General features: G+C 44.5%; 1 non-coding gene across 1 annotated transcript; it reads left to right on the plus strand.

Moving 5' to 3' along the window:
• The first annotated feature begins 4,942 nt into the window (after positions 1–4,942).
• Positions 4,943–5,015, plus strand: trnac-aca (transfer RNA cysteine (anticodon ACA)). The gene has a single exon. It is a non-coding gene; the product is annotated as a tRNA-Cys (tRNA).
• The last annotated feature ends 5,106 nt before the right edge of the window (positions 5,016–10,121 follow it).

Below are 10,121 nucleotides of genomic sequence, written 5' to 3' on the forward strand. Positions count from 1 at the left end.
TCCAACAGGTTTAATTGGAAGCACACTAGCGTTTGGAGCGATACTCCTTCATTGGATGGTAGTGGAGGGCTCAATCCTAACACACAGAATTTATAGCAAAAATTTACATTGTGATGTAACTGAAATTGTACACTGAAAAATTGATTGTCTGTTAAGCCTTTCAACTCTAGAATACACTGTATTCTAACAGCTGAAAGGCTTAACAGACAATCAATTTTTCAGTGTACAATTTCAGTTACATCACACTGTAAATTTTTGCTATAAATTCTGTGTGTTAGGATTGATCCCTCCACTACCATCTGATGAAGGAGTGTCGCTCCGAAAGCTAGTGTGCTTCCAATTAAACCTGTTGGACTATAACCTGGTGTTGTGTGATTTTTAAGTTTGTACACCCCAGTCCAACACCGGCATCTCCAAACTATTGAGTTGTACAGCATGGAAACAGACCCTTCAGTCCAATTCATCCATGTTGACCAGACAGTCTCTACTAATCTACAGAACAACCTCAGTTATCCGAACATCAATGATCAGAATTTCAGGATTATCCGAACAAGATCTCAAGGTCCCGTAAATATTATATTCAATTTAAATAAAAGCACAGCCAGAGCAGGCAACCTGGGCTGAGGGCAGGAGCAGGAACAGGGTCGCCATAGGAACCCTGTTCCTGCTATTGCCATTACCACGGGAAGCCTGCACCTGCTATTACTGTCACCACAGGAACCCTGTTCCTGCCATTGCCGTCACCACGGGAACCCTATACCTGCTATTGCCATTGCCACAGAAACCCTGTTCCTCCTATTGCAGTCACCACGAGAACCCTAATCAGTTATCCAAACAAAGTACTTCCTATCCGACTCGTTTGGATAATCAAGTTAGTTCTATAAGTCTCATTTGCCAGCATTTGGCCTATATCCTCCCTATTCAGCTCCCCATTCAGATATCTTTTAAACATTGTCATTGTACCACAAGCGCCCCAGGCATCATATTTATTTGCATAAAAATCAAGATTCTGAGATGATCAGACATCAGCTAAATGTCATTTTTGTTGAGTTATATGGAGGCTTTCTCTTCACGAGGCCCGAGTTTGTTTTTTTCATGTTACAATCCCAAACCCACTCATTAACTATGCAGTGTGTCCTTATGGTCTCATGTTTGTCCTATTCTCTTCCTCACTGTAGCTGGGTGTATCTGCCACTGACAGTGCATCCTAGGATTCTTGGCATCGGTGCCATCTTTATAATACCCAGTCAAGAGCTGGCCATCCAGGGTTCCCCTATATGATTTGATTAACTTGCCTGAACATGCCCGATAAGGGAAGATTGGCACTGCACCTTGTGGCCAGGGACCGAGAGCTCCTAGAGGATGGGATGTGGTGTAGAGGAAAGTTGTCCTCTTCCTCCAGGATCCACAGAAAAGGCCATAATACCAAAGTTGTCACCCATGCCAGTGGGGTTTAGAGAAACCCTCAGTAATGCAGGAATAAGCTCAACAGCTTTCTTCATTCCACCAGGATAAGTGCCACCATCTTCTCAATGACACTGTCATACTCTATCTTTCCTACTTCTCTCACCTCCCATCAAGGCTGTCTTTACTCTCACTGTCGCATGCAACATTCTTCCTCACTTGGTCCCACCTAACCTGACACTCCAAGCATACTAACCCTGTCTGCCCTCTGTGCTGCCCACTCAGTCACTGAGGACACCTCACCATCTTTCTCCCACCCACACCAGCACTTAATAGCCATAGCAGCCACTTTCATCTTATTCAGTCCCTCCCTATCTCTTATTCCAGGCAAAAATGGCTCATAATGTCTCTACTTCCTCTGGAGGCTAAGGCAATTCAGTATGTCCATAAAGACGCTTACCAATTTTTATAGATGCACAATAGAAAGCACTCCATCCAGATGCATCACAGCTTGATATGGCAGCTGCTCAACCCAGGACCACAAGAAGCTACAGAGAGTTGTGAACACAACTTGGTCCATCACACAAACCAGCCTTCCATCCATTGACTCCATCTATACTTCCCGCTGCCCCAGGAAGGCCCCTCCCACCCTGGTTATAATCCCTTCCAACCTCTTCCATCAGGCAGAAGATACTTAAGCTTAAATGCGAGGACCAACAGATTCAAGAACAGCTTCTTACCTGCTGTTATTACACTGCTGAATGGCCCTCTCAAATTTCAAATTTAATTTTGATCTCGCTCTTTGTGCATCTTCTCTGTAGCTATAATATTGTATTCCTCGCTTTGTTTTATTATCCTAATTCACTTTGTATGGTATGGTTCACCTGTACTGCACGCAAAACAAACCTTTTCACTGTACCTAGGTACATACAGTCATAGAGTCATAAAGATGTACAGCATGGAAACAGACCCTTCGGTCCAACTTGTCTATGCTGACTGGATATCCGAACATTATCTATCCCACCTGCCAGCACCTGGCCCATATTCTTCTGAACCCTTCCTATTCATATACCCATCCAAATGCCTTTTAAATGTTGCAATTTTACCAGCTTCCACCACTTCCTCTGGCAGCTCATTCCATATATGTACTACCCTCTGCGTGAAAATGTTGCCCTGTAGGTCTCTTTTATATCTTTCCTCTCTCATCCTAAATCTATGCCCTCTAGTTCTGGACTCTCCCACCCTAGGGAGAAGTCCTTATCTATCTATCCTAGCCATGCCTCTCATGATTTTACAAGCCTCTATAAAGTCACCCCATAGCCTCTGACACTCCAGGGGAAACAGTCCTAGCCTTTTCAACCTCTCCCTATAGTGCAAACCCTCCACCCTGGCAACATCCTTGTAAATCTTTTCTGAACCCTTTCAAGTTTCACAACATCCTTCCTATAGGAAGGAGACCAGAACTGCACGCAATATTCCAACAGTGGCCTGACCTCCCAACTCCTGTACTCAATACTCTGACCAATAAAGGAAAGCATACCAAACGCTTTCTTCACTATTTAATCTACCTGCCACTCTACTTTCAAGGAGCTATGAACCTGCACTCCAAGGTCTCTTTGTTCAGCAATACTCGCTAGGACCTTACCATTAAGTATAAGTCCTGCTAAGATTTGCTTTCCCAAAATGTGACAATAATAAATCAAATCAAATCAATAGAGGGGAGATGGGTGCTAGGATGCTCAATTTTCAGCCTCTAACCCACTAGACAGAGAAGATGTTGACCGCCTGAAAGATGAAGACCAGCTCTGCTCCCAATGGAATGCCAAATCTTCCATGTCCCTACATCTGAGAAAGCAGCATTGCCTAAGAATGTGCTTCTCTCCCTTTACCACCAGCGAGAATATATTTGTAATCTATCTGCACTTCCACCCCTTGGTCACAATGCATTCTCTTGCTTGTCTCCTGCAGGTACAGTGGAATCAGTGGCTGATGCCAGCTTGGGAATTGTTCTGCACTTCCGGCTCTGAGGAAGAGGACACAGATGCTGAGAGGATCCACAGCAAAGCTGCCTCCTGCATCCTTCACCAGCTCACATACCAACACCTCAGAGGGTACATTTGCTAAATTAGAATCATTTACTGCTAAAAACGTCACTGCCTGATTTCCAAAGCCTGTCGAGAGACAAACGTTTCATGTCGCTGAAACTGAGAGGACTCTCAGAGATCAGGTCACTGCTCAGCCTGAGGCACCATTTCCTATTGCTATCACACTGTAATTGACAGTGTTTAATTAGTGTTATTGGCAGGAACACAACACACATCAGTGAGGGAGAATCATAGAATTCCTACAATGTGGAAGAAGGCCATTCGGCCCGTTGAGTCCACACCGATCCTGTGAAGAGGAACATCCCACCCAGACCTATCCCATCTCTGTAACCCTGCACTTCCCACAGTTAGGAGATGGTAAGGACTGCAGATGCAGGAAGTCAGAGTCAATAGATGTGAAGCTGGAAAAGTACAGCAGGTCAAACAGCATCTGAGGAGCAGAAAAGTCAATGTTTTCAGCCAAAGCCTTTGTCAGGGCCATTGCCCATAGCTAAACCACCTCACCTACACACCCCTGGACATTTTAGTACAGCCAATCCATCCTAACCTGCATATCTTTGGAAGGAAACCGGAGCACCTAGAGGAAACAGATGCAGACCTGGGAAGAAAGTGCAAACTCCACGCAGACAGTCACCTGAGGCAGGAATTGAACCTGGGTCCCTGGTGCTGTGCAGTGCAAGGGCTAACCGCTGAGCCAACGTGCTACACCATGATTAGCTAGAGAAGGAAAGCAAGAGTGGTTAATAGATTGATAAATGAAGACATTGAAAAAGTGAACAAAAACCAAATAAACATGGAGAATCGTTGCAGGCGAGCTTTGTTCGGAAATTGCTGTATTGATCCTTTAGATGTTAATGAGGGATGGTCAGGATGGTGTGTGAAATTCAAGGGCATCTTTGATTCCAAAGTTCAAAAGATATTCACTTTTCTGATAACTATGATAAAGAGGCTGACACATATCAAGAATAGCTAAACATGTAGGCCTATATTCATTCATGTTTAGAAGAATGACAGGTGATCTTATTGAAACACACAAGATTTTGAGGGGGCTTGATAGGGTAGATGTTGAAAAGGTTTTGTCTCATATCATCTTGCTTCTTTTGCAAACCACTTTAAATCTATCTCTTTCATATTTGTTATTTTTATATGCAGGAACAGTTTCTCCCTATCTATGCTGTCCAAACTGCTCACAATTTTCAAAATCTCTATCAGATCTCCTCTCAGCCTTCTTCTCTCCACGGAGAATAGTCCCAACTTCTTCAACCTCGCTTCATAACTCAAGTTTCTCATCTCTGGTACCAGTCTTGTAAATCGCTTCTGCTTCATAAGGACAACCTACATTTCTCTGAACCTTTGTAGCTGATTAGTTTATGCCAGCATTATTATCTGGTGTCTGTCACCTAAATGATCAGTTATCTACCTCAATTGAGTGTGGGCTAGTGGCACAATGGATAACGCGTCTGACTACAGATCAGAAGATTGTAGGTTCGACTCCTACCTAGCTCGGTTGCTTTGGGCAGCATGGTGGCACAGTGGTTAGCACTGCTGCCTCACAGCACCAGAGACCCGGGTTCAATTCCCGACTCAGGCGACTGACTGTGTGGAGTTTGCACATTCTCCCCGTGTCTGCGTCGGTTTCCTCCCACAGTCCAAAGATGTGCAGGTCAGGTGAATTGACCATGCTAAATTGCCCATAGTGTTAGGTAAAGGGGTAAATGTAGGGGTATGGGTGGGTTGCGCTTCGGCGGGTCGGTGTGGACTTGTTGGGCCGAAGGGCCTGTTTCCACACTGTAAGTAATCTAATCTTAAAAAAAAATCCATCAGCACATTCTTTCTGTCTTTTCTAATCTACATTTCTCTTTCAATTTTTGTGCTTTCATTCATTCCTGGAAGTTTCAGGGTCCCTCTATTGCCCATGTACCAAGCCAGGTGTATCAAGATGTTTGCAGATCAGATATGCTAAGACCAAACTGACAACAGTGCGGTTTTAGAGTCATAGAGTCATGGTGACCTACAGCACGAAGGCAGGCCCTTTGGCCCAAACTGGTCCATGCCGACCAAAATGTCCATCAACATGAGCCGCATTTCCCTGCACTTGCCCCATATCCTTCTAATCCTTTCCTATCTATGTATTTGTCCAAATGCCTTTTAAAAGTTGTTAACATATCTGCCTCAACCACTTCCGCTGGCAGCTCATTCCATGTGCGGACCATCCTCTGTGTAAATATAGTACCCCTCAGGTTCCCTTTTATTCTTTTCCCTCTAACTTTAAACTGATGCCCTCTAGTTCTCCAGTCCCCAATCCTGGGAAAAAGTGCATTCATCCTATCTTGATCTTATACACCTCTACAAGGTTCCCCTTCAGTCTCCTACTCTCCAAAGAAAATAGTCCAAGTTTGCCCAATCTCTCCCTATAACTCAGACCATTGAGTCTAGGCAACATCTTTATAAATTTCTTCTGCACTCTCTCCAATTTAATAACATCCTTCCTATAACAAGGTGACCAAAAATGAAAACAATACTCCATGTGTGGCCTCACCAATGTCCTGTATAACTGCAATATAACTTCCCAACTTCTATACTCAATGCCCTGACTGGTGAAGGCCAGTGTGCCAAAAGCCTTCTTCGCTGCCCTGTCTACCTGGGACTCCACTTTCAGAGAACCATGCACCTGAACTCCAAGGTCCCTTCGTTTCACTGCACTCCTTAAGGCCCTACCAATCTCAGGCGACTCGGCAATTCCCGACTCAGGCGACTGACTGTGTGGAGTTTGCACGTTCTCCCCGTGTCTGCGTGGGTTTCCTCCGGGTGCTCCGGTTTCCTCCCACAGTCCAAAGATGTGCGGGTTAGGTGAATTAGCCATGCTAAATTGCCCGTAGTGTTAGGTAAGGGGTAAATGTAGGGGTATGGGTGGGTTGCGCTTCAGCGGGTCGGTGTGGACTTGTTGGGCCGAAGGGCCTGTTTCCACACTGTCAGTAATCTAATCTAATCTAATCTGCAACATTAAAGTGAGAATCATCTATTCTCTAAGGTAAACACAAAGGATCGCACAGCACTGTTCAAAGCTGAGGAAAGTTCACTTCTAGTGAAACATTTATTCGTTACTCAACAAACAAAGTTGTTTGGATTTTTTTGCAAATTTTGCAATGTGTTAAGTGAATAGTATATCACATTCCTTAGGACATAGAACACATTTTCTTTGTTATTTGCCAGGCCATATTGAATTACATGGTATGATGAAGTGGTAATCTGGTTAGGAGCTTCACCTGATTCTCAGTTGTGTAAATGATGACAGAACAAAGGAGCTCCCTAATGCACTCCTCCGCACTTGAATTTCCTGTATTCAGTGAAACCAATATACCCAGGTGCAAGTCCAGGAAAATCTTGCTACACTTTTCAGGAATGTTTGAAATATTTTTACTTGATGGCTCGTGACATAAATTGCCTCGATCCTTTTATTGTTTATCAGTTCAAAACAAGTCTCATTTAGACACATTTTAGCTACAGCGAGATTGGAACATCTATGGGGTGGCACAGTGGCTCAGCGGTTAGCACAGCTACCCCACAATGCCAGGGACCTGGGTTCAACTCCACCCTTGGGTGACTGTTTGTGTGGAGTTTACATATTTGTCCTGTATCTGTATGGGTTTCCTCTGGGTGTTCTGGTTTCCTCCCACAGTCCAAAGATGTGCAGTTTAGATAGATTGGCCATGCTAAGTTGCTCCATAGTGTCCAGGGATGTGCAGGCTAGCTGGACTAGACACAGGAAATACAGCGTTACAGAGAGGGTAGGGGGTGTGGGTTTGGGTAGGATACTTTTCAGACCAATGTGGGCTGAATGGCCAGCTCCCATACTGTTATCACCTAGGATTATCACCTTTCTGTTTGTGGGAGCTTACTGTTTGCACATTAGCTGCTGGGTTTCTGATATTACAATAGTGAATGTATTTCAAAACCACTTCACTGTCTGTGCAGTGCTTTTGGAGGACCTGAGTATAAGGAAGGCACAATTTAAATACAAGTTTTACATTATTTTTTGCAGCAAAGTTATGTATTGTTTAGGTTAGACCTGAACCTCTGAGCACTGATGACAAGAACACTGTAGATTTATGGATAAGTCGGTCACATTCTTGTCTCTCATCTCTGCGTCAGACAATTGTGGGTTCACATCCACTCATACATACAGAGTCATACTCCAGAGATGTCAGCTCAGAAGTCCAGTCAATACTGAGGGAGCACTGCACTGTTAAAGGGTCAGTACTGAGGGAGTGCTGCACTATCAGAGGGTCGGTACTGAGGGAGCGCTGCACTGTCAGAGGGTCGGTACTGAGTGAGCGCTGCACTGTCAGAGGGTCGGTACTGAGTGAGCGCTGCACTGTCAAAGGGCAAGTACTGAAGGAGCAATGCACTGTCAGAGGGCCAGTAATGGGGGAGCACTGCACTGTCAGAGGTCAGTACTGACGGAGAGCTGCACTGTCAGTGGGTCAGTGCTGAGGGGGTACCGCACTGTCAAAGGGTTAGTACTGAGGGAGTTCCACACTGTCAGCGGGTCAGTATTGAGGGAGTGCTGCACTGTCAGAGGGTCAGTGCTGAGGGAGTGCTGTGCTGTTGGAGGATCAGTACTGAGGAAGTGCTTCACTGATGGACAATCAATGCTGAGGGACCGCCGCACTGTCAGAGGATCAGTATTGAGGGAGTGCCACACTGTCAGAGTTATCCTTGATGTACATGGCCCTCAGCCAGTTCAGGTATACTGATAATTTCTCTGAATTAATAATCCAGAAATGTTCGCTAATGTTCCATGCACAAGGACTTCAATAAACCGAAATTTAAAAATAGTCTAATCGCGACCATGTAGTCGATGTTGATTCTCATAACATCCTATCAGGTTCACCAATGTCCTTTGAAGATGTGCAACTGTTGCAATTAGCTATCCTGACTGCATGTGACTCCAGCTCACTGAAACATGGGTGACTCTCAAGTGTCCTTTGTTATAAACCTAGCAAACCACTCAGTTCAAGAACACTTAGGGATGGGCAACAAATGCTAGCCTTGCCAGTGGTGCCCCACATTCCTTTAATGATTCTTTAAAAATATAAAGATATAAAAACAGAAAAGGCTTTAAAATACTCAACAGGTGTTTCAGAATTGAGAGATTAGGGCAGCAATCTGGCTCCGTGGTTTGCACTGCTGCCTCATAGCACCAGGGAACCAGGTTCGATTCCAACCTTGGGTGACTGCTTGTGGAGTTTGCAGGTTCTCCCTGTGTCTATGCAGAGTTGCTCTGATTTCCTCCCACAGTCCAAAGATGAGCAGGTTAGGTCAATTGGCCATGCTAAATTGCCCATAGTGTTCAGAGATGCCTAGGTTAGGTGTATTAGTTGGGGTAAATGTAGGGTAGGGGAACGGGTCTATGTGGGTTACTCTTCAGAGGGTCAGTGTGGACTTGTTGGGCTGAAGGGCCTGTTTCCAAACTGTAGGGATTCTATATAAATAAGAAAGAGTGATGCACATAAAATCAACATTTGGTGGATGATAGTTCTGCACATGCAGAATAATTAAATTTTACCACACTTTGACAAACTTTCTGCTCATTAGCGCATTATGGGATCTTACACATTGCCATCAGGATGAACTCCTCCTACAGTTGTCTTTTAGTGAATTCTCTATGGCGGTGACAAGCCTAAACTGCTTCCCAAACTTTCAAGGTTCATACAGGCAACTGGGAAAGCTTTGCTGTGGGTTCAAAATAACATTACTCTCAGTTGCCAACAGTGTGACCTGTTCCTGACAGGCGGCTTGTCACATCTGTTACAGATCCAATGGCAGCCATGAAATGAACACTTCTCTCTTCATGAACCCATTTTACACTTGTGTGCCAAGCAGGAGACAAGATCTGGAGCACTTTAAGCTCACTGCTTAATTGTCAGGTTGTCAGCTGAAATGTAATCAATGTTAGGAAACTCCAGGGTGAAAGGGAATTTTTCTTATATATGTCCTATATGGAAAGCACTGCCTTGTTTCACCAGTGGGCATCATCAGCCCTCTGATCTCTCCCAAACTCTGGTCTCCGTTTGGAGTTTAAGGCATGGAGACACTGGTAATCTGAGTACCTCTTTAAGAAGGGAATGTTGGTGTCAGGCTGAGTGGGATCTCCACCTGCAAATATCCAGCTGCAGTCCCTGATTTGGGATGGGATATTGTTTGGATGATCATGAAAGGTCCACCTGCCTTGATAACTAATATTGGGATTTATTCCTGGATATTACAGCAGAGTGCCTCCCAGTTTTCTCACTCAACATGTCAATCCCTTGCACACTGGGAAATAAACAGAGTCTGTCACCTGACTGGATTACTTGTCAAAGAATTTCCTTCCCTACCACATGTTTTCTCAGATTCTCTTGAGTGAATAAATGGAAACCTTCAAAGAAAGTGACAAAAAGAGTCACCATTTTATTTAATGCCACTTTAATGCTTCTGCTGGATTTTTCCTGTGGGAGAATATTGGTAATTAGATACTGGCAATTATTCTTCCATGGCCAGAGACTCCAAGTTAATGCCATAAGGTTGGTATCTGTACCGGCCCACACCATTAGTGAATCAGAGCAGGAA

This window comes from Hemiscyllium ocellatum, chromosome 42, assembly GCF_020745735.1.
Source record: "Hemiscyllium ocellatum isolate sHemOce1 chromosome 42, sHemOce1.pat.X.cur, whole genome shotgun sequence".
Classification (NCBI taxonomy): Eukaryota; Metazoa; Chordata; class Chondrichthyes; order Orectolobiformes; family Hemiscylliidae; genus Hemiscyllium; species Hemiscyllium ocellatum.